The sequence below is a fragment of the Ambystoma mexicanum genome, chromosome 12 (genome assembly GCF_040938575.1).
Source record: "Ambystoma mexicanum isolate Mex_15411 chromosome 12, UKY_AmexF1_1, whole genome shotgun sequence".
Lineage (NCBI taxonomy): Eukaryota > Metazoa > Chordata > Amphibia > Caudata > Ambystomatidae > Ambystoma > Ambystoma mexicanum.
The window spans coordinates 971239047-971265593 of NC_090936.1; positions in this window are offsets into that span (position 1 = coordinate 971239047).

Below are 26547 nucleotides of genomic sequence, written 5' to 3' on the forward strand. Positions count from 1 at the left end.
GCATGACTCATGTGTGTGACAATGCACAGATTCAGTGACGCACCCACCTTACCCTTGTTTTGCCTGTGTTTGGTGTGATTGTGGCCAGATGGATGTGACTGAGGTGTAGTGTGTGCATGTGATATGCATGAGCCATGATGCATGTGAGTTACATTTCATTGAATGTTTCAAGAGTCAATTGGACATGCATGGAAATGTGCATGGCATGCACCATGCCTGTTACTGTGTGTGTTTTGCCTGGACTGACCCATGTGTTGTGGAGGGACATGATGGAAGTGTACTTTGACAGGGGTGCTCATCTGCTATTGCTTCCTGTCTAGGGGACCATTGTACAGTAGCCTGATGCTTGTGTTCTTTGTCTCCCTCTACGCAGCGGCTAGTGAAGAAGAGGGCGGAGACGGCGCTGTGGAGCAAGGCGGCGGGGATGCCCCCACGGCTGCAGCGGAAGGGGTGGGTGAGCCCCCACAGGGGCCTGCTACGGCGGGAGACGGTGAGGAGCCATCCAGGTTGGTGGTTTGCACAGAGGAGGAGGAGGCCGACACTGGTGCACACATGGGCCCTGGTGGGAGCATCCCTGCTGGTGCAAGTGGTGCAGTCCAGGGCCAGGGGCAGGAGGCAGCACAGGTCACCGTGGAGGGGCCTGTGCATGTCGCTGTCCCTGACCCTGTGAGTGCACCACCATGCACCAGCAGGGATGCCCCGTCCCAGGCCCGTCCGCAGGTAGAGGGGATGTCCATGTCAACTGACTCCCCTCCACCTGCGGCCGTGGGAACCCCTGGCCGCGTGGAGCAGGTCCTGATTGGGGTCGCGATGCGCACGGCTGTGATTCGTGATGCCGTGCGTGCTTCCCGGGAGGAGCACGCACGTCATCACGAAGTGCACCGTGCCGACGTGGCCCAATTGGGATCGGCCATGTTCGGGGGGTTCCTGCATGTGTTGGCCAATCTGACGGCCCTCTCCTCCTCTGTGCAGGCTATCCACCAGTCGTTCTCCTTGCCGTCTTCCGGCCCAGATGCCACCATGGCCCCCTGTGGACCTGCCCCGACCAATGCAGCCAGCTCGGTGGGGATCCCATCCCTGCCGCAGTTGGGAGTCGGAGGTCCAGCAGGGGTGGACGACACAGCAAGTGGACCCCAGCAGATGGAAGATGTGCCGGCATCATCGGGCAGGGCACGTGCACGACGGCGTCGGTGGTTACCATCAGCCTGGATGCCGTCGTGCTGGCAGAGGCAGTGGCGTCGCAGGCAGCAGCGGGCTCGACGTGGGAGGCATCATGGCTCAGGGCCATCAAGATCGGAGGGGCAGGCATCGGCCGGAGGGCAGGGCAACCCTGGCATGGCGGTGTGTTCCGTGTGGGAGGAGTTTGGCCAGCGGATAGGTGCGGAGCGGCAGCGGGCGGAAGAGGAGCGGCTCGCCATGGCCAGGGCGGAGATCTCCATGCATCAGGCATTGAGGCGGGCTGAGTGCCTCGAGGAGGCTCGCAGGGAATTTGGAGAGCACATGGGGTTGTCCCTGCGAGACCTCGGGGCCAGGACTGAGTCCCGCCTCCAGGACATTGACATGGAGTTCGAGGATGCCCTGGCCAGCATCACCAAGTGAGCCGCAGGACTAGCCCGCTGCCTTTGTATATAGTTTTTTAGTTAGTTAGTGCTAGGTTTCCTTTATTTAATTTTTTTTTTTTGGACCGCTTGGACAATGGCCACTTCTTTGTACATATTTTTTTAAATAGTTAGTATTAGGTTTAATTTGTGGTGTTGGGCTCATGGACCCTTGAACAATCCTGTAAATATAGTTATTTTTTGTGAGATAAATTTTTTTACTTTCATATTGGTCACACCATGTCGTAATGGTTTATCTTTCATTTCATTCTACATGTGTTTACTTTGGACAAAATCTATTCATTTTTCTATCCTTTGTTTTTTGGTTTCTCATTTTTGTTCCCGGACATGGACCTTTTATTTGCTTTACCAGATAGTTGTCAGAGTTTACTTTATTTTTATTTTTTAATACATTTTAATATTATCTTACACTTGTGTCATTTTTTCTTTGGTTTCTTACATGCCATGATATGGGTTTTGACATTGACTTGCACCCATTGTGTATGTGTGTGTGGCGGACATGTGTTCTTTTGCTTACTTGCCTTTGGGGTTGTGTCATGTGATTGCATTCACTATGTGGGTGCATGCAATCCTTGCCTGGGTGTTTGTGCTGGGTATGCTGGTCATTACTGCCATTATTGTGTATCGTCAGGACCAGGGGCCAGGGGGACATGGGTGGGGGCCTGGTGGAGGGTGCCCCAGGTGGATGGGGGGTTGGGGGTGGTGGGAGACATGGGTTGGCCATGGGTGGGGGCCTGCTGGCAGGTTGCCCACAGTGCTGGGGGTGGGGGTGGTGGGAGACATGGGTTGGCCATGGGTGGGGGCCTGCTGGCAGGTTGCCCACAGTGCTGGGGGTGGGGGTGGTGGGAGACATGAGCAGGTGTGCAGGGTAGTTCCCTGTGGTGTGTGCTGCCTGCAGGGGCCGTGGAGGGTGTACAGGTAATGCCTGGGAGCACACAGCCAAATCGCGTGTGCAACTTCCCGCTCACCCCTCAAATCCACGTTCCCTGCCATATCGCGTGTGGAACTTCCCGCGCGCCCCTGAAATCCACGTACCCGGCCATATCGCGTGTGCAACTTCCCGCGCACTCCTGCAATCCACGTACCCGGCCATTTCGCGTGTGCAACTTCCCGCGCACCCCTCGAATCCACGTTCCCTGCCATATCGCGTGTGGGACTTCCCGCGCGCCCCAGAAATCCACGTACCCGGCCATTTCGCGTGTGCAACTTCCAGCGCACTCCTGCAATCCACGTACCCGGCCATTTCGCGTGTGCAACTTCCAGCGCACTCCTGCAATCCACGTACCCGGCCATTTCGCGTGTGCAACTTCCAGCGCACTCCTGCAATCCACGTACCCGGCCATTTCGCGTGTGCAACTTCCCGCGCACTCCTGCAATCCACGTACCCGGCCATTTCGCGTGTGCAACTTCCCGCGCACTGCTGCAATCCACGTATCCGGCCATTTCGCGTGTGCAACTTCCAGCGCACTCCTGCAATCCACGTACCCGGCCATTTCGCGTGTGCAACTTCCCGCGCACTCCTGCAATCCACGTACCCGGCCATTTCGCGTGTGCAACTTCCCGCGCACTCCTGCAATCCACGTACCCGGCCATTTCGCGTGTGCAACTTCCCGCGCACTCCTGCAATCCACGTACCCGGCCATTTCGCGTGTGCAACTTCCCGCGCACCCCTCGAATCCACGTTCCCTGCCATATCGCGTGTGGGACTTCCCGCGCGCCCCTGAAATCCACGTACCCGGCCATTTCGCGTGTGCAACTTCCCGCGCACCCCTCGAATCCACGTTCCCTGCCATATCGCGTGTGGGACTTCCCGCGCGCCCCTGAAATCCACGTACCCGGCGATTTCGCGTGTGCAACTTCCCGCGCACCCCTCGAATCCACGTTCCCTGCCATATCGCGTGTGGGACTTCCCGCGCGCCCCTGAAATCCACGTACCCGGCGATTTCGCGTGTGCAACTTCCCGCGCACCACTCGAATCCACGTTCCCTGCCATATCGCGTGTGGGACTTCCCGCGCGCCCCTGAAATCCACGTACCCGGCCATTTCGCGTGTGCAACTTCCCGCGCACCCCTCGAATCCACGTTCCCTGCCATATCGCGTGTGGAACTTCCCGCGCGCCCCAGAAATCCACGTACCCGGCCATATCGCGTGTGGAACTTCCCGCGCGCCCCTGAAAACCACGTACCCGGCCATTTCGCGTGTGCAACTTCCCGCGCACTCCTGCAATCCACGTACCCGGCCATTTCGCGTGTGCAACTTCCAGCGCACTCCTGCAATCCACGTACCCGGCCATTTCGCGTGTGCAACTTCCAGCGCACTCCTGCAATCCACGTACCCGGCCATTTCGCGTGTGCAACTTCCAGCGCACTCCTGCAATCCACGTACCCGGCCATTTCGCGTGTGCAACTTCCCGCGCACTCCTGCAATCCACGTACCCGGCCATTTCGCGTGTGCAACTTCCCGCGCACTGCTGCAATCCACGTACCCGGCCATTTCGCGTGTGCAACTTCCAGCGCACTCCTGCAATCCACGTACCCGGCCATTTCGCGTGTGCAACTTCCCGCGCACTCCTGCAATCCACGTACCCGGCCATTTCGCGTGTGCAACTTCCCGCGCACTCCTGCAATCCACGTACCCGGCCATTTCGCGTGTGCAACTTCCCGCGCACTCCTGCAATCCACGTACCCGGCCATTTCGCGTGTGCAACTTCCCGCGCACCCCTCGAATCCACGTTCCCTGCCATATCGCGTGTCGGACTTCCCGCGCGCCCCTGAAATCCACGTACCCGGCCATTTCGCGTGTGCAACTTCCCGCGCACCCCTCGAATCCACGTTCCCTGCCATATCGCGTGTGGGACTTCCCGCGCGCCCCTGAAATCCACGTACCCGGCGATTTCGCGTGTGCAACTTCCCGCGCACCCCTCGAATCCACGTTCCCTGCCATATCGCGTGTGGGACTTCCCGCGCGCCCCTGAAATCCACGTACCCGGCCATTTCGCGTGTGCAACTTCCCGCGCACCCCTCGAATCCACGTTCCCTGCCATATCGCGTGTGGAACTTCCCGCGCACCCCTGCAATCCACGTACCCGCCGATATCGCGTGTGGAACTTACCGCGCACCCCGGTATGCACGCACACGTTTATTTTTTCTCTCTGCGCGTGTCTGTGTTTGTGGGTACCCCTTTGTACGTCATTTGTCCAGGAGGGCAACAGTATTGTACATTGGTCATGTCTGTATATAGGTGCTATTTGTTGGCGCGCCTTTTAGCGCACATTTCTTGTAGGCGCAGACACGCTACCGCCTGCTTTCTTGTGGCGGTCGTGTTTGTGCCTGTTTGTGCCTGTGCGCTGCTTTGAGCGTGCGCTTTTTTGCCCTATTCTATTCCATGAATACGTGTTGTATGCGAGCGTGTGGGCGTTCCGCGCACTTGCCTCCTGAACTTTCCCCGTGCCGCCCACATTCTTCCCCATTCCGAGTGTTGTGCCCCATTTTATTCCCCATTCCGAGTGTCCCGCCCTGTGTTCCGCCTACTTTAGAGCTGTGCGCTGCGCTCGGAGTGATGGCGCAGTGGCCGTGGCGCACGACGTTGGTTGACCTGTGCGCCGGCCTGCGCCGCGCGTTTTTTCCGCGCACGTCCTCTGCTTTTCTTGCGCAGGGACTTCCATGAATCGACGTGCGCTGGTTTCCCTGCGCTTTGCGCTGATTTTCGGCGCAGCGCACGCATTGGCCCCTCTGCGCCGGGATTTTCGGCGCACATTTATTCCATGAATCGGCTTGATTGACTTTCCTTAGTTTCTTTAGGCAGGCCAATCCCCACCATAGCTATAGGGCAGGTTAGATATTACACCCATCCTGACATTTCTAACAAAGGTTTTCAAAACTGTTGCATCTGTTGTCTATGTCATCTCTTGATACCATGCCTGTCTCCCAATTGCCAAAGCCAAACTGGGGGATATCCAGTAAAATAATAGTTTAACCTGCATTGCCCAAGCAAAAGAGGGGCAATAATAAACCAAAGGAGATACAATATCACTGAAGAGGGATATCTAAAAGGGGGACATTGTAACAAAGATATCCAAAGCCAAACCAAGCTGAGATTGACATCACAGCAAGTGAAATTTGATAATCCCATAACAAGATACCTCGAGGGAGGGAGTTGTAAACCACACTAGCATCAGCCAAGAGGTTGTGCTAAAGAAAATTGGATACAGCAGGTGAAAAGTCCTTCTTGTGAAAAGAAACAAGGAGTAGAGAAGTAAACCTGCATTGCCTATGGCATGCAGATCCATGTGAAAACTGGTGTCTATTTGTGTAGCAAGTTTGAGAAAGAAACTGTATGCCACTTGTGTTAATAAGCCTTACCAAATAATACAAGTTGTAGAAGTAGGAGTTGTGTTTATCCTGGCAGGAGAGTAAACAAGGAGAGGGACAATTAGTGGTTGTCCTGGCAGGTGAGTGGACCAGGAAGAAGATAACTTGAAGTCTAATGAATGTAGGATAAGGTGGTAACAGAAGTGGCAATTCCATTATTGTGTTTGATGAACTGTGGTATAACCATCTTGACTTAGATGCTGTTTCTCAGGAAGAAATATTATTTGACCTTCAGAGAACAATTGTTTTGACTTTTGACTGAAGAATGAAGAAAAAGTAAAGTCACTTTGCCCAGTACAGAATATTTTCAATGAAAATAACTTTTGTTTTTACTTAGAGTGAAACTTGGTTTATGAAAGGAACTTTACTGAAACGGAACTTTAATTGGACATATCCTGAATTATTCCAGGGGAAGGGGATGCAACCATGGTCACAAGGATTCTTGGTTATAATTTTTGTGTTTGAATTTCAATATCATTTTTGTGACGCTAAATCGGCAAATGAATACTCTTATGATTTGTTGTGTGTATTAGTGTGAGGGAGACATATGTTGGACATTAGTTCAATTTCTTTTATTTTTAGTTTGTTAAGTAGGGAAACCTCTGCTAGGCTAGGGAAAGATAGGCTTTTGTTTCACCCCTTTATTATTTAATAAAATGGTGACTTGTGACAAGCATATACCTAAGTATTCGTCTCACATGTCTGACTCCTCACGGAGGCTGATAACCTTTTTTCTTGCTGGGTGGATTTGGAAGGAATTTTCCAACCCAAATGTCTGTCAGAGACCATCCACCCAACCCCCTACTGGGAACAATTTGTTCAAAAATTTAAAGTTATTCAGAATACATAAAAACGCAGTTTTCAGCCTACTCGGGTTAATTTTCCTATAGAGAAAAAGTGGCGTTTTTGAGAACAGCCATAGTGTGAAAACTGCTGGGCAGATTTTGACCGAATAAGAAACAATTTGGGCACAAAGCATTGACTTAATTTCTTTGACTGGTTTGGGGTAAATCCATTGGCCCTCATTACGACCCTGGCGGAAAGGGGAAAACGATGGCGGAAATGCAATACCGCCATCGAAAAGCGCTCGGTGCGACTATGACCCGTCACCGCAAAGTACGAAGCCATTAGCGACACCGTAGTGAACGCCAACGCTAACTGCACTAAGCACGCGCGCGCGCACCATGCCAAACCGCAAACACCACCATGGTGCAACGGTACGCCAATTCCGACCCTAGCGGACATGTACCTAACGCCATCAGGCATGGCGGAATGGACCATTCCGCCATGGCGAGAAATACGGCATCGTGAACCAACCGTAAATGGCCCACTGAGTGCCTGTACTCCACTCCCTGGCCACATTGCACAACTCCTGGCAGGCGCAATGTACTCACACCATGCAACCAGTGAAATCTACAATTCACCCATGCATGCCAACGTAGAAATGCATGCAGGTGTTCAAAGCGCCCCGTGAGTGGGCATCCATGTACGGCATGTCACCATAGCCGTACTGATGCAGCACAGGCATGTGAAGGTACAAGACATCAAAATGGAAATCAAGAACACATGACACAAAACAACAGTAGTCCCCCATCGCTTGCCACCAGCGCAAGGCAACATCCAAAACAGCATCCTGAGGGGGATTGCACCAGCCCTGTACTCTTGCCAGTAAACAAACCAACCATCAGCAGAAGCATGTACCACACAAGTTGGCAGAGTGACTGAGCAGCCAGGCACATCCCAAGAGGGGCCGATGGGAGCTGCAGGGCACAGATGGCATGAATACAGAAGCTATTCCAATGGACATGACCCCAGTCCCCCTCCCACAAACGCACGCAAACACAGGCACCTGTGACCAGCCACATTCTGAACATCCCATCATACCATCAATCGACCTGGCTGACAGGCACCAGTCGGCCAAAAGCCAATCCCCCGCCCCTGAACAGCACATCATGTAAACAGTCACAATGGCAGCCCCTATCCGTGACCACACTGTGCTACGTAGGCAAAAGCGGCCAGTACTGTACCACACAACTCAACTCAGAAGGCGGAACACAATGCAGATCATCTCGCAATACATACCGCCACAAATCGAAAATCGCCACATCACCTGCAAAGAATAACGCAACACGCCAAATATCGGAATACAATTTAAATGCACATCCAAATGACAAAGGCCTCACAGCAATTTGTAAAATAACACCAAAACATCCATCATCACCGAGGGCTGCATCTGCAATAATTGACCAGCTTCCACTTGTGTGACGCCCTGTACCATCATGGCACACAGGGCCAACATCAACGTTCCAAAAGGCAACATGGAAGCGGCAAGAACCGCAGGTCCGTCCCATGAGGCAGGCACTAGTCCAGCTGAAAGGCCGAAATGTTGCACCTAGCCACCAGAACAGCGTAAGGGCATGTGGCCCATTGGCGATCGTCCCATAAGATCGTAATGGTGCTCCACTGATTCACCCGAAGCTGCAGGTGTCGGGAGTAAAATCCATCTGGAGGAGTGGCGTACAGATGGCATCTGCAATAGGGCAGGAGATACCTGTCACCAAAATGAAACACAAATTAACCGATTGCACTACAGGACACATGATGCATCACTATCTTCATTCAACACACCAAATCCACACCCATATGCATGCTAGCCCACTCCAAAGGAATATACACACCCCTAAATCAGTATCGATACATAACGAAACCAATCGAGGTTAATACACCATTGGCAACGTCGGTTACTGTGCATGCGTCCGTCAAGATAGAACCCATGACATGGGATTAGTAACGTGCCTAGACACAAGTGTATGAAGGCGCGTCGAGACAGGGAGGATCCGACAAGGGCAGATAGACGTAAGTCCCACTATGGCAGCCTTGCATCACATAGCGCAGGGGAAGGGGATTGAATCAAAAAACACATGTACATGGCAGACCCTAAATGGAATCATCTGTCCATGCATCCATTCATCATTCCCTCATCCCGCAATGAAAACGCATGAACATTCACTCACATGATATGTGAAACTTCCATCGCGTCTGTGCGTAATGCAGTCTGCAAAAACCACTGTGCTCCTGGCCGGATCTGTAGTGTCGTGAAGCTAGATGGACTTGGGAACGTCCTGCCTTATCGTCCACTACGCTATTGCGCATCCCATTCAATTCATGTCATTCATTGCTTGCTCGTTATGGGCCCTGTCCCAAGGACATTCAACAATAGAACGTTACATTTCCAGGCAGACCTGTGGGCGTCTCCTCACCGCTACTTCGCAACCAAAAATGCTGGCCTTCGAATTCCTCACTTGCAACATTACGTCGAAAAGGCTTCTGTGAACGCTTGCATTCACAATTACATCAATGTAGTGCGGCTGTGTGTCATAATGCTAACTGGCTGCAATCACAAATGGGACGCCACGCCCGTCGGTGAAGTACGATACTGTGCTGCATGAGGGTCGGCCATCGATCGAGCCCTACATACCACTGACTCTTCACAGGTATGTAAGCGGCTGCAATCATAGCATGTGTAACAATGGGAGCATAGCATGAAAATCAGTCAAAGTACATCACACTGCCATCGGGATTTGATACATGATTCCAATCCCAAGATGCCATGCGGCCAAATGCAGCCTTACGTGCGGGACGTGCTCGGCCAGAAGGGATTGCATCTGCCACAGATTCATTCAATCAGCACAGGTGGAGGCCATACAGGCCGACAGCACATATATAGCAGACCCAAACCCCGCCCACAACCACTCCCACTCCAAAATGCTACCGGCAGGACTAGCGATGTTGGGCCTGGGGCACCAGATAGCACTGCAAGTGCTACAACTACAAGAAGACGACGAACAACAACAGGTACAACAACCGGGCGCACAGGGGAGACGGAGGAGAAGGAGGAGGAGGAGGGCAAGGCAGGGTCAGCAAGGCCCACAAGCACTGCCACTACCACCACGCAGGCGGCCCGCAATCCCACGCCTCCGAGCTGATCCGTTCAACCTCACTGCTGAGCAGATCCACACCCTCTACCGTTTGGACCGGGACACCATAATCGCCATTGTGGACATGACACATGCTGACCTCGTGAGCATGATAGATAGCCCAACCGCCATCCCACCCCTACTGAAGGTGGTGTCTGTACTCCACTTCCTGGCCACAGGCACCTACCAGCACACAGTGGGACAGTTGCATGGCATTTCACAGCCACTGTTCTCACGGACACTCTCCCAAGTGCACGATGCCCTCCTGAAGCACGCCGACGACCACATCACACTACCACGCACGTACCAGGAAATTACCAACGCAAAGGTGGGATTCCATGCACTTGGCGGCATCCCGGGTTGCATTGGTGCCATCGACTGCACCCATGTTGAATTGGTTGTCCCACATGCCATGGAGGTCCAGTACCGCAACCGGAAACAATTTCATTCAATCAATGTGCAAATGGTGTGTGACTCCAACAAGATCTTTACGCATTGTTGTGCCAGATTTCCAGGATCTACCCATGATTCTATGGTCCTGAGGAACTCAAGAATACCACGCTACATGGAGCGACACGCAGGGCACAGATCCTGGCTACTCGGTGAGTCTCATTCCATGCATGACATCGTGGCCCATTTGATGCGTCAATGACCTTGCAGGAGGGGGGGGGGGCTACTTAGCACTATCATTCCACTGACACCCTTTATTCGTCCCATACAGGTGATGCCGGGTATCCACTGAAGAGATGGCTCCTTACACCAATCCGGAACCCACAGAACCAGCATGAGGAGGACTACAACCATGCCCACTCACGTAGCCGTGTGGTCATTGAACAGGCATTCGGCCTACTGAAGGCTCGTTTCCGCAGCCTCAGCAGGTCTGGCGGGGCACTCATGTACAGCCATGAGAGGGTTTCTAAGATGGTCATGGCATGTGTCATGCTGCACAACATGTGCATACGTAGGAATGTGCCCATGCCCCCTGACGCTGTACTGCATGCACCTGAAGATGATGATGATGAGGGTGGGGATGTGGAGGCACCCCAAGGAGTCCATGAGGCACAGGATGCACGTGCAATCCGACAGAGCATCATAGATGCATGCTTCTAGCAACCACGCATGGTGCCTATTACACGGAAAGGGGACCTGTGGCACTGTGTGTGTGTAGTACAGGCACATAGTGGACTGTACGCCTATGAAGGCCTCGTACGCAAATATCAATGTCCACACATGTCATTGGATGATAATGAAGTGCTGTATTGTTAATGTGATTTGATTCATACACCCTATGGACCCGCCACCCAGTGAAGCCCAACACACCCCCTCCACCCTACTTCCTCCCCCCCAACACCAGTGTCCAAATATGCATGCTGCCCGTGGGTAGACGCTATTGCAAGCCCCCTCTACGGGTATCAGGGGCACCCCTGCCCGTGGAGCGCAGGTTCCTGCCAGATCTGCGTTGGGGGCTGCCCTGGACGGAACTTGCCACGGATGACGTCTCTGCCTGCTCGCGTCCATGCATGTCTCTGAGGGTTTGTGAGAGCTCCGAGAGCACACGGCGCACAGCAGCAAGTTCAGCACAAACGTCTTTGGACGTCGCATTCAGTTCCCCCCTCAGGCTCTCGGTGCTTTTCTCCATTTGTGCTCTCAGGCTCTCGGTGCTTCTCTCCATTTGTGCTCTCAGGCTCTCGGTGCTTCTCTCCATTTCTCCCCTGAGGCTCTCACTACTTTTCTCTATTTGTGCCCTGAGTGTCTCGGTGGATGTTTCCATGGCTGCCCTGGAACCCCCGCATTCATTCGCATGGTCCTTGAGTAGCGTGGACACTTCCTGCTGTTGCTCGATCAGCAGGTCGAGGGACTGTTGCCTCTGCTGGGCCATGGACATTTGCGGTGGTGTGACAGGGGGGCTGCTCAACACATGTTGCCTTGGCACAGGACTTGTGGGGGTTGGCCAGTCGTCGTCTTCTGGGTGCCCCTGCGTGGTTTCGTCATGGTGTAGGGGATGGGACATGCAGGGGGATTGGGAAAGGTCATGGATGGTACCTACGTCGCCAGCACTGTTTTCCGTGTCGGAGCATGCTGGCATGACAGCTGTGTCACCTATGGTGCTGCTACCACCAGAGGCAGTGCCATCAGATACGTTCTTTGGGGGGACCTGTGGTGCTGGGGTTGTGGACTTGCTGGCTGCTGGGGTGCCTGTTGCAGTCCCCTCCAGTGTGCTGGCACTTGATTCCTGCTGCTGCCGTGTCTTGATCCTTGCACCTGAGGTGGAGGCTCTTGGGACGTTGGTCCTGGCCCTCTTTGCAGGCGTGCTGGTAGGGGTGTCCTGCAGCTCGTCGTTGGTATCGGACCCTGTGGTGGAGTAAAGAGGGGCGAGCGTTAGTTATGGGTCTGTGGGATTTGGAATGGCAACGTATCAAATGCATTGGGGTGGTACATGAGGGTGATTTGGGACTGGGCCTTGGAGGTGGTCTCATTTTCGTGTGGGTTGAGGATGCATTCATTTGGCTGCCTGCAGTTAGGGGGTGCATGCTGCACATGTAGGGGTTGTTTATGGCATCTTGATAAATTTGTTTATTCATTCTGACTTTTAGAGGGCGCTGTCAGGGCAAAGTATGTATTGCACTATGGGGTCACATGGTACTGCACATGTTCGTGGTTTGTGGATTTCGCATTGTTTCTCTTGGCCAACCTACCTGATTCTCCGGATGTCGGCACTCCTTTCTCCATCCCTCCGACTCCCTCTATGCTCTCCATTCCTATGGTGGAGGCGCAGATCTCCTCCCAGGGGGTCAACTTGATGGGCGACTCTGATCCCCCCCCGGTAGCTGTGGCGATGTTCCTGTTCGCAGAAAGTATGCTGCGTACGCGGATCCGCAGGTCGTCCCACCGCTTGCGACATTGCTGTGGCGTGCGGGGTGTTGTCCCCACCGCACTTACGCGCTGTGCCACAAGGGCCCATATGGCCTTCTTGTTGGCAAGGGCCGTCCTGGTCATTTGACTGGAGAAGACGACGGCGGCATTTTCCTGCAGGGTCTCGGTCAGCACGGTCAGTTCCTCTCGGGAGAAGTGGACCTGCCGCTTGCGATCACACGCTTTCTTGGCTACCTTTCCCATATTTATTTTTTTAACTGGGGTTGCGAACGGGTTGGGATGTGTGTCAGGGTCGGATTTTTAATGGTTGTGTTGGGATTCGGATTTTATAGTTGTGCGGCGTGCTGTTTCCCGTTCCGGCCACATGCTTTTACTTCCGTTTCCGTATATTTACGGTGCCCGTAATTTGCGGTGGCCGCTCATTACGGTGCCCGCTCATTACGGTGACCGCTAAGATGGGTGGCGGTATTGCACCTGGTGCAGCGTACGGCGGCGGTAAGGGCCGTTTTGGGGTCATTTCCGCCATCGCAGCCTTTCGGATTCCGCCATGGCGTAATGCTCGTGCCCGATGGGTCGTGATTAGCCGCACTTTGCTCCTTCGTGCAATGGCGGAAACGCTATTTACGCTGTTGCGGTCCGGTCAGTCAATTTCCGCAAGGGTCGTAATGAGGGCCATTGAGTCGTTTTTAAAATATTTGACAGAAGAATGGGGGTGCGCCACTGTTCCTTAAAGCTTTTATATATATCCTTACAACCTTTAAATATAGCAGCTTTGGTGCCTTGCTGCAGAGAGGCTTTTCAGAAATGAAGAGATTCACGTGATATTATTGGGAGGAGCTACAAATGAGAGAACTCAAAACGCTCTTTGAAGGAGGAAAAAGGGTGACATCAATCTTTGGAATGAACTCCTCCTCGACCTAACGGAGCCGTGTAACATTCTCGGCTTCACAAGGAGACTCAAACTCTTTTGTTTATGTAGCCACTCCCATGGGAATATTGATTGTTTTGAACCACAGGGCTTAGGTGTCCTGTCTGTAGGCACTATATTAATAGTAAGTGCAATATCAATCACATCACGCTAGAGGATGGGAGTGGGAAAGAAGATACAATGTGTAGCTGGGAATTTGGGGGTGGGTTGGGGAGTCAGTTGTGGGTAGAAAATGTTTGGGGAAGACCACTGGAATCTCATGAGATTACAGCGACGACGACGCAAGATGTGCTCAGAATAAAATGTGCATCACACAAAGCGATGAGTGAAAGGGGGTAATGGGAGAGGGTTGGGGACGGAAAGCAATGTAAGGCAACAAAATCCCAGACATTCGACAGACAATGACCCTGTGCGTCCTCATCTTGCTTGATCTCTCTTCTGCCTTTAACACTGTCAACCATGCCATCCTGCTCAACTGTCTCCGTGATAACCTGGGTATCACAGGTCAGGCTCTGGCATGGCTGACTTCTTTCCTCTCCGACTGACCCTCCCAGGTCCAACTTGGGTCCTTCCTCTCCGGTATCTTCCTGCTCCCACCTGCAAGGCTAAAAACCTCGGGGTCATCTTCGACTCCGCACTCTCCTTCTCTCCTCACATCTCTGACATCTCTAAGAAGACACAATACCAGCTGCACCTCCTCAGAGGTATTCTTCCTTTCCTCTCCTTCCCCCAGAAGCTCACTGTCTCCAGAGCCCTGGTTCTCTCTAGGCTGGACTATTGTAACATCCTCTATCTAAATCTGCCTGCCTCTACTCTCCGCCCTCTGCAACTTATCCAGAACAGGACTGCAAGACTTGTCCTTGGCCTCAAGCCCAGGGATCGTATCTCTCCAGGACTGAAATCTCTGCACCGGCTCCCAGTGGCTGCGAGGATTAAGTTCAAAACCCTCTGCATTGTCCACAAGGCCTTCCTGGGGCCTGGGTCGCAATACCTTCAACTCTCTCTTCCTAAATATCTTCCTTCTCGAGCTCTTCGCTCATCCGCCTCCAACTGCCTCAGGGTCAGTTGCTTCTCCAAGCAACAAGTTGGTGGTAGATCTCTCTCTTCGGCAGGGGCCTCCCTCTGGAACAGCCTTCCTGCCTTTCTTAAACTTGAGGAGAACCATCTCTGGTTCTGGACGCACCTCAAAACCTTCCTCTTTACTTCTGCTTTCTCTCCTCCTCTCCCCTTCTGAATTCCTGGGTGATACTGCACTGGTTACCTGGCCACCCTTCTGATCTCGGGCTCAGGCCCCACCAGTTGCACACCTGCACTGCCTCCCTGGCAACCTCTGCACCTGGGGACTGTTTTCTGTATCCCTACAGTCCCCCTACCAGCACTTATGTCTGCACTTACCTTGCACTTACCACCATCTGGCCGTATTACTATCTTATTTATTCTACTATCCCATATACTGCACTTTCCCCTCTCCCTTCCCCCTTGCACTTTTCCCTTCCCCCTTCCCATGCACTTGCACGATCTGAATGACACTTGGCCTAGTAAGATCGTTGTCTGTCTTCCCTTGTTCCCCCTCCCTTGCCTCGTCGCGCCTTGAAACACTTGTGTATAGGTGCGTTATAAATGCCATATCATATCATATCATATATCACAATTCAGGCATGACACCAATCAGAGATTACATCACTGATGACATCACTAATTACATCATATATGACATGACTGATTACAGCATAGATATACAATATTTATAGGACCCCCGTATACATGTGCTTTCAGTATACTTAATAACAATGGGAAGATTGTATACAAAAATTAAATGTCTACACATGCATGGCATCAGTATATGTGAAGATTTCATTTGTAGTATTTGGTAAAAGATGAAAATAAAAATATGCATATGTATAACTTTATAAATATCTTTCTTTTTATTAAATAGCAAGCAAATAAAAGTGCCCATTGTATAGAATGAACCTGATTATGGCAAATATATGTAAGAAATGTGTAAAATAATATATGTACATACAGTAGTAAAAGAAGTAACAGAATTAGAAATAGTAACATGTTGAAACCTGATTGTTTGATACATCTTAAATGTACAGATTTAAATGTTTCATTGAGCTTATTTTAAAAATAGTAAGTACACATTGTGTTGTAAATGAGAAGAGAAGTGGTATAAAAATAAAGAACATGTATGTATTGGGATATATTCTAGACATTCTAACCATGGGCATTCTTTAAAACATTCTTAAAAAAATATTACTGCAAAATTACGTGTGTGTGTGTGTATATATGTATGTATATATATATATATATATATATATATATATATATATCTTCTAAGCACTGATAGACATCAGGCAGGGTGAGCAGCACTCTCCACATCGAAAAAATAGAAGGATCCGGACACCAAAGTATTGGTAAAATTACCGTCTTTATTAGTGCCTTGCAAAGTGGCACACAGGTTAAAAGGCCATCACAATGTGGCACTCCCAAAGTGCATGATAAAGGTGCGCGTTGGGAACGTTAACGTGTTTCCTGGCTCAACTCGCCGCTTGATCACAACCACGAGTCCCCATACAACCAGTGAGTTTATAGAAGCGATGTAGAGCAGTAGGCGACCATTTTCACCAAAATGGAAAAAGGACTCCATTGTTAGGCACACTCTTTGTGCAGCAAAACCGTGGTGGCCATCTTTGCATACTTAGAACGCACAAATGTCGAGTATAGATAAAATTGGCTGCACCTTATGTTTTAACCACAACAGTCTCTTTCGCTGATGCTGATTGGGGATCTGTTTGGTTTTGCCATATTTTGTTATTCTAATGCCTTGTGTTTATATTACACAATTTATCCACCACGGCTTGCCATAGTTAATGAGCGTACCACAATGGAACCCTTTTAGTGCCACATATGTGCTTGAATGCATTTCGTGGGTCATTACAGTGTTTGCCTAAATGACAATTACACAAGATGAAATAAACAGATGTCCATGTTTACAGAATAAAAATTTAACGCAGAATCCTCATTTTTCCATTACGATTGTGTTTGTCAGTAAATGAGGCTTCTGCCTCCTGATTGATTCGGATAATTCCAAAACATACTGCACTTTGTGAGGGAAAGCAGCCAACAGCATAGTGCTATGATTCCTGCTTCCTTTCGGTCCCTAGCATAGAATGCACTGTATGCGCTGGAGACAGTGATCAGCGTTGTGCAGTGAGAGTAGCATGATTGTTGAGGATAATATTACCATAAGATTCTACGATATAAATCTGCGAGTAAAGTGCCCAATGCCAAAGCAATTAGACCTACACATAAATGGCTGTTAAATGAAAGGTCGCATAGTAAGGTGCATCGATCGACGTAAAGTGCATTATGCTTGCTGACCTCAACAATCGGCTTCATTTGATGCTAACAACATGAATGTTAAATGAAAACCTATTTTTGCTTAATAGCAAAAGGATCCCAAAATTTTTTCTACTTCTCAGTAAGGTGCCTGATGCAATAACTGCACTGCATAAAACACAAACTTTTTTATGCCCCATGTGAGCATAAATTTTCTATTATCCTGGCTCAAACCAACACTCAGTTTGCTGCTAGATGTGGAGTCACATGCTAAAGTGCCTCGATCACTGTAAAGTGCATAGTCCGTAAGATATATAATAAAGTGCATCAATCACTATAAAGTGCAAAAGACATAAGACCAAGACATTCATATGTTAGTCCCAGTGACCAGGCAACTTACGTAGATGCTCTACACCAAATATTAAAAGTCAAACTTTGATCCGAAAACAGAATCAAATATCACACGTTTATAAAAATCTAACCTAGAAAAACAACCACCTAATAATTTAAAATGTACATAGAAACAGATTAAAACAGTGTTAAGACAGAGATAGGTTTCTGTGCTCCTCTCGATCGTATCACGTGGGTTAAAAATGAGCATATTTCAATATTTACAAACTGGACATCTACAGGTCAAAAATAGATTGTTCAGTCTTGCTGTGTGTATTTTCTGAAGCCTTCGAGAGGAGGAGAAATGGGGGGACAAGGAAAAAGAAGGGAATAATTGGATATCAATCATTGGCCTAAAAAAGTGTAGAGTTCCTCATCTATGTTGTGTCCATTTGGGAATTTGCTTTCAAAGTCCAATATGCACCGAGTCTCTTTTTGCATCAGGATTCTTTCTTTGTCACCTCCTCTGGGTCCTGTCTCAATTTTGTGGATACCAAAGAACCCAAAACTTCCCATATTCTTCTCGTGACATTCTGCAAAATGTTTGGCCATCGGGTAGTTAACGTCACTGTTAATGATCACCCGTACATGTTGTTGTATACGTGCCTTTAGTTTGCATTTGGTGCTTCCTATGTACCACTTATCACATGCGCAGGTAAGCACATAGACAACGTATTCTGTTTCACAGGTGATTTTGCCCGATATGGGAACCATTTGGCCAGTGATGGGATGTTTAAAAGAGCCACGGTTTTTGGGATATTTGCAGATGTTGCAACGGGTACATTTAAAAAAGCCCTCTTTTTTTGTTAGATAACCAACTCGTCTTGTTGCTATCCTCCTCTTGAGTCATGTAGCTTTGAACCAAGACATCCCTTATTGATCGATTTCTTCTGAAGGTTATCTATGGGCTACTCCAGAGGTTTCTACTGAGATCCTGATCCACCATTAGAATTTTCCAATGATTGTTTAAAATGCGCCTGATCTGTGGTACCTGAGAATCAAAAGTTAAAATAAGCTGAGTACTGTCATTCTCAGTCTTCACTTTGTCATTGTGCTCGGTTCCTGCTATAAGGCTAGTATGTTCTTTGGCTCTGGCTTTGAGATATGCTCTCTCAATAACTCTTCTTGGGTATTGTTGTCTGGCAAAACCATGAGCTGTGATTCTGCTCTGCATGTCATAGGATTTCAGAGTAATGTTGTTCCTTCTCAACCGTATAAATTATATATATATATTACACAGCCACGGTAGTAGTTATGGTTAAGTTGCCGTTTCCATAGGAAGAGCACTTTTTGGCCGGCTTATAACTTCGTTCCCCCTGGATGAATCCACACCAAACTTTGCTAAAAAAGTATATGTTTGTGATGTTTGGTCCAGGGGGAGAAAAGTTATAGGGGGGGGGGGTCCCAAAACGTCTTTTTTTCCCATAGACTGAATGGGGGGAAAACTTTGTGCACGCCTACAGGTGAAACCGTTGGATGGATTGTTACCAAATTTGCTGCATGGGCTTGGTCTCGAAAGCGTGCTTTTGTAAATTTGGTGCCAATCCGTCCAGTAGTTTCCTTTAAAACGACCAAATAATATGTCTGAAAAAATTAGTGATATATATGTCCGCTCTGCGGTTACACTTCCCTGTTTGCTCCGTGGACAAGATACCGATTGGCCAGGGGGGTAGCGTCATGACCGCAGACAGCCAACGTTTTTGCCGATTGGCTACAGCGGGCCGTGATGTGCATCAGAATGGTGGATGCGCCCGACATCTTGGATCCAAAGACAGCGCGGTCGCTACCAGAGGCGAAATGCCGTTTCAGAAAGTGTTTTGCTCTGCTACAGTGCGTGGGGAGGATTACAGAGTAAGAGATGGGTTCAATACTGTACTTGTTTGGGTGGTAGGTGTTAATGATGTGTTCGCCATCCGAAATGGTGTTTGGGAAATTATTTTGATTTCCTATAGTGATTGGGGAGGTTCAGAGAGTAAGAGATGGATGAAATACTGTGCTTGTTTGGGCGGCAACTGTTAATGATGTATTTTCAATTGCTGACATGTTCAGGATATTTGTACGTCCAGAAAATGAGGGGTGTAATAAGGGTAGTATTTCAGTATGTGCTGTGTGCAGGCACCTTGAAAATGATCGAGGGACACGCGTGGTGTTAGTGACCATTGAAATTGAGTACATGTTATTACATTACATTTTCATATGGGTCTCTTATTGATTAGTACGCCACCATGGTTGTGACATGCTGCGGTGGTTGTGGGCAGGGCCTAGAGTTTTGGATGCATGGCCGTGCGTGGGGAGGATTATAGAGTAAGAGATGGATTAAATACTGTACTTGTTTGGGCGGTAGGTGTTAATGATGTGTTCGCCATGCAAAATGGTGTTTGGGAAATTATTTTCATCTCCTAAAGTGATTGGGGAGGTTCAGAGAGTAAGAGATGGACGAAATACTGTGCTTGTTTGGGCGGCAATTGTTAATGATGTATTCTCAATTGCTGCCTTGTTCAGGATATTTGTACGTCCAGAAAATGAGGGGTGTAATAAGGGTAGTATTTCAGTACGTGCTGTGTGCAGGCAGCTTGAAAATGATCGAGGGACACGCGTGGTGTTAGTGACCATTGAAATTGAGTACATGTCGTTATTACATTACATTTTCATATGGGTCTCTTATTGATTAGTATGCCACCATGGTTGTGACATGCTGCGGTGGTTGTGGGCAGGGCCCTGGCCACAACCACCGCGGCATGTCACAACCATAGATACACCTGTAGTATTGATTATGGTTTACATGGTTGTGGGGAGTGTGTGCTGTGTTGGGTGCTTGGCTGAAGGCCATGCACCCAAAAACAAAGTTATAAGGGCTGCAGGTATAAACCAGTGCACACCAACACATTGTAATATATATGGACATACAGTTAGGCATGCAGTCTCTGGCGAGAGCAAGTGAAGCATACCACTCCTATCAATACACCCCTTCCACTGCACATCACTGAGGTGGTTGTGGGCAGGATGTATAGTTGTAGCTGCATGGCTGAAGGCTGTAGCCCATATACAATACTTCTAAAACCCTAAGCCCTGTCCAGAACCACCACATCATATTATAGCATTGCATACACCTGTAGTATAGGTTAGCATGTTAGATGGTTTTGGGGAGGGTGTACAGTGTTGGATGCATGACCTAAGGCCATGCACCCAGAAACGACCTTATCAGCAGTGCAGTTATAAGGCAATGTACACGTATACATTCAAATGTTTGGGCGCACATATCCAAATGTCTAGGTCCAGCCCACAAGCACTGCAGCATATTAGACAGGCATGTTAGTGGCTGTGTTGTTATGGTGCAATTGCTGTTTCCATAGGAAGAACCCTTTTTGGCAGCCTTATACCTGTGGTACCCTTGGACGGTTCGTTACCAAAGTTTGCAAAAAAAAAATCTAACTCTGACTTTCTTTGGAAAGTTTGGTGATGTTTGGGGAAGGGGGGGCGAAAGTTATAAGGGGCAGGGGTTCTCAAAACATCTCTTTTCACCTTAGATTGAATGGGGGAAAAGGTTTGTGCCCGCAAACATGTGGGTCTTTCCCTGAATGGTTGTAGAACAGCGTGAAATACGTCAGCTTTCTTTGTGGCTCCCCTATCTTTTATTCATGTTTTACTGTACACGCATATCGGCAGAAACCCATCAAAAGAAGACAGCATTGGACTTGTCACACTCATGTAATAGTATTTCAGAAGGTGACCTTTGAGGGGGGCAGAATGGGATGTGCAAGTACAAACTGAAAAAGTGGACTTTTCTTGTCACCAAAGTGATACGTTTAAATGGAAGTTTCTGCTCACTGTACTACGATTAATTACGGCGTGTGAGTTACAATGTTTTTGAATTTAAAATTGCGGTCAGACTGGCGTCGTAAATTTACAAAACTAAGGACACCATCTGCAGTGTTTGCTGGAAACAGCGCTTCTGGAGGTGTTTGGGAGTAGCAGTTCTCATAATTGGATTGCAATATGTTGCAATGAGTTGCTTTTTCGGTTGACCACTCAATACGCCCGTGCATCCGAGTGAATGTAAAAGGGGCAATTGTTTTTTGACCTTGACCGAAAGGGAAAGTTAGTAGCAATTCACGGAATGAAAGGGTCGGGAAAAAAAGCAATTGATAAGGTTATGTTTTAAAAAGTTTGCAAGGGACTTGCAATATCAGTATACGAAGATTCTTCGATGCGAATACATTGGCGTGTGACTTGCACAAATAGAACGGAGGCAGTAAATATTATGTACGTTTATTTTTGCCCACTCTACAGCCACCCGCGCTTTATTGTACCATTACTGCACATCTAATTGTGCTAATATAATTGCCGTAATATCATTATGAACTGTTACATTTTTCCTGTAACGTTGCAGAGTGACCAGGTTGTACGTTTGTAGCTTATGAGTGCACTCATCCTTTTTTAGCATTAATATTTTTTATTTGAAACGGTAACTTTGTACTCATAGCTTTGGGTGTAACTTTGCACGTTTTTTTGGTATTCTTTGAAATGAGGAGACGTAATTTTTAAAAAATTGTCCTTTATAATTATTTAATAAATGATTTATCCTCTTTCTGTGTAGTTGGTATTTTTTTACTCTTACGGCTAGGGTGGGCCACTGTCCCGGATTTCTAGGGATTGTCCCGCAATTAGGTGCTCCGTCCTACGGTTTGCAGAGTGGCTGAGTGGGACGCAGGCTGTCCCGAGTTGCGTCGGAAGAACCTGCCTCCAGCACAGCCACTCTGCAAACTGAAGGGGTCATGTACACAGCACGGCGCTGCCGCCTGCTGCTTTTTTTGTCTGCCGGCTCTGCAGCCCTGGCTCCTTTTGAGCCTACAGTTGGAACTGTAACGCTCTGACACCTGGCTTCATTGAAATGCTAATGCTTTGTTCCTGGGGTCGTGATGGGCATGTTTGCAGTTAAAAAACGTGACCATCCCCTCCCAAGGACAAACCATTTGCATTTCAATTAAGCCAGGAATTAAGAGCCATTGAAAAAAAGTTACATTTACAAAGGGGCGGGCCAAGTAAATGACGTGACGTCATGACCGCCTTGTGGGCAAGTGTCCCGTGACAGACTATCAAAGAGTTGGCGACGCTACTTACGGCGCATGCAAAATGTCCCCATTTGTAGCCTGCTACTATAGGTTCTCATGGAAATTAGTAACATTTTACTAACATGTCATGTTTGAACACGTACATTTGTGTTGTACTTTTCATATTTTCTGTGTCTTTTTTTGAAATGTTTTGGTAGAGGTTGGTTATTGACACGTACTTTCTGTAACTTTTCCCGCCTAGGTATACCATGCCATACTGTGTCTGCCATGGTGTTCAAATGCCGAGTGAGGGCTTCTTCAATCAATGAAATTTGTGATGTCATCTTTGATGTCCTGGGTGTTAGTCTTAGCAGTGCACGGTGGTGGCACGAGTTATGGTTGCTTAGCTTACCATAACTGGGGAATTTCAGGGGTTTTCGGTTTTATTTGGAACCATAATGGCACGTTTGTAAAGTTTGTTTAGTGAATTTCACAGGTTTTCAGTAGCGGAACTTAACCATAACGTCCCCTTAACAAAGATTTTATTTAGTGAATTGTATATATATATATATATATATATATGTATATATATGTGTTTATATTACAAATTCAATTTCTACTTGTACATACAAATTCAATTTCTACTTGTAAACATGCAGTTACATGTGTATTTTCTGTTTTCCTTCTCTAAATTAATTATAACTTAACATTAAAGTAAAACAGATAAACTGCAAAAGGAGAAGAATTTTTAAATACTCTCCGATTGCTTAATGTATTCCGTTTTGTGCATACTTGAAGCTGTAGAGCATACATGTTGTAAATAGCGTCACGAGAACGCTGCGTACCTGTTCGTCCGGTTGGGTTCCTTGGTGATGAGGCCAGGCTGTCAGATGATCCGGATAGACGTGACTGATGGCGCGGGGAACCAGCCCAACACCAGCCCAAATGGAACCGGATTGGAGGTGAGCCGGCTCCCAACGCCACGGGTTGGCTCACCCCTGATTGAGTGGCGTCAGGACAGTGCAAGCACTGGCAGGGGGAGCCTCTGAGTAGATAGTCTGGGGTCCTTAGTGGGATTCCGACGGAAGGCAGGTCCGGGGACTGGAAGCAGGACGGTCCCTCCAGGGACGAAGACAAGGAAGTAAGAAGAGCAGGCTGGTGAGGTGAGGAGAGGAGCACGGAACTTGTGGGGGTAGATTCAGAGCGAATAGAAAACAGGAAGGACTGAGCTGGGACCAGAACCAAGGAGGGCGAGCGGAACCTCTGGGGCAGGAAGGAAGGAGGGAGAAGGAGAGGGACAGGAGATGGTGGAAGACAGGGGGTCCCCCAGGCAGAACAAGGGAAGGTGGAAGGCAGGGGTCCCCCAGGCAGAACAAGGGAAGGAGGAAGGCAGGGGTCCCCCAGGCAGAACAAGGGAAGGTGGAAGGCAACAGGCAACGGGGATACAACGCAAGGCAGCAAAGACACGATCCGAACAAACCGCGTTGACACGCGGTTTGGAAAAGGATCAGGGCTCCTTAAATAGGCCCGCCAGCACCTGGGAGGCTTGCAACGCAAGCCGTGCCGTCTCCCAGGCATCGGACACCCCACAACGAGGCTTGAGCCGCATTCCCTCCAGAATCGAGCATCCTGCGCACTGCGCATGCGCGAAGAGCGGAGAGCGGGCGCCCGCGCATGCGCAAAGTAGTGCGCGTAGGAGACCCGGAAGCGCCCGGGACCCAGGACACCCCCGGACCCTGAAGCCGAAAACGAGGATACAGCCTCCAGGACGGGGAGCGCCGTAGCGGGTAAGGAGACCCCAGGACGGGCGGCGTGACAATACACTACATTTAAAGAAATTACATCTGAATAAGATTTGCTTCATAATTACAGTAGAAATGTACTTTGATAATATGTATATGTATTTTACGTGCAATCAAATAGACAATTTCAAGTTTGTATTTCTATAATTAAAGATTTCATTAGCTAAGTCATATACAATGTTATGTCTGATGCATTAGGTGATTTAATCAGTGACATAATACATGCTGTAATTCGTGATGTCACCAGTGATGTCATTTCTGATGTCATCATTGTGGTCGTAAGCTGCGCAAAAGGGGGCCGCAAGTTAAGGTGGATTTGCCTGAATTGCCTGCCAAAATTTCATGGGTTTTGTTGCATTACATTTTCACCTTCAGGTCCTTGCAACTAAGGTTTTTTATATATAATGTCGATCCAGAAGAAAACAAGTCGATACCTTCATTAGGCTAACAAAGTCATTTTGTTTGCATATTTGTGAGCTTTTGTGGGATGTCTCACCTTCCTCAGGCAGAAATAGAATGAAACCTTTGAAAAACATATGTGCCTGTTGTGAAGGCATCACCAAGTAAACACAGACATCTAAGCTCAAGTTTTGGGCTATAAACTTTTATTAGGGAATCAAAGGGGATCGAAAAAGGCATAACTTGCCCTACGCTAAGGTGGGATTTCCCTACCTAAATAAACTAAGGATAGTCTGTGTCAGGAAGTCCAAAGTAAAAATCTGTCTGTGTCAGGGACGGCATTTCACCAAAATGCCAGTGGTAGCGGAAGTGACATCACATGACCCTTGACCTCTGATGACATCACAGGAAGTGATGTCATTTGACCTCACCCCAAAATGACATCACGGGAAGCGATGGAACATGACCTTTCACCCCTTGACAAACCCAGAAGTGGCATCACATAGCATTGTTTCTAAGTACACTATAAAAAATATGGTTACGATATCACTGTAAAGTGATATACATTTCATACCAGAATGGATCACCATATGTATCATTAGTATCAGTGCGTATAGGGCCATATTACCAAGTTACTGTGAATGCAAGCAGACGTCCAAGGCAAACAATAATTATGTTTTATTATAAAGCACTTACGCTTAAGCGCTTCATATAGATACAATATCACCCAACCTGTGTTGGTACTCATTTATCAACCTCAGAAGGATGAAAGGCTAGATTGAGCTTGTTGGGAGTTGAACCTGCAACCTGCAGGTCACAACACATTGCAGCAGCGAGTGCTCAACCCACTGAGCTATCTTACCGGTTATAGCTATCAGAAAACCAGCCATTCCAGAAACAAAGAGCCACATGCTGCTGTCCACAGCCCAGGAGCCTCTATTAAAAAAATAAAATAAATAAATAAATATATATATATATTTTCTTTTTACATTTCTTTTAGGGGTACCAAGGGAGACTGCAGGGGTAGCAAGGGAGACCTCAGGCGACTCCTAAATGACGTCCCGGATCTGTGTCCAAAGCCTATGCTTGCCCTCACATCTATTCTTATACAATGAGTAGGGATGTCAGCATCAACGTGAGAAGTGTTCAAATAAAGGTTCAGAGCTTCTTCCAGCTCTTGATTTATCAAGAGGTTCCCTTCCCCAAAGTTTTAAATATTTCACAATGAAAAGGGGTTCCCTTCCCCAAGATTAAAAACATTCACAATGCAAAGGGGTTCCCTTCCCCATGCTTTCAAGTCTTTTAACTTTCCAAAACACGATTCTCTATGATACTTTTCAGCTCCTCTGGTTTGGTTACCTTTCATCAATTTCATAAAGTACAGTTTCTTAACTTAATTTCAAACAACTTTGCCTTTGTTTTCAATCACAAGTTTATTTGAGAGTATTTTACGTGGCTTTTCCATAGATAGGTGTTCTCGGTCTAGGCGCAGTTGTCGGATCACACCGCCAACCCATCACAGGTCATGCAACAACACACCTGACTTGCTTCTTCTACCTAGTGTGCACGTTGCCACTATTTCAGCTCTTCAGTGGTACTTGGTTTATTCCCATTTCAAATCCTCATGATGCTTTACCGTTGCTTGGTTTGTCAGTATTCACTTGTTGAACTCATATGTTTCTATGGCTTTTGCTAATGCTTCATAGGTTTCTATGTCTCTTTTCAATACTTGTTCTCTCAAATCACACAGTTCCTTTATAATATGGGCTTCCACAGCACTGTTCGATATCCAAAA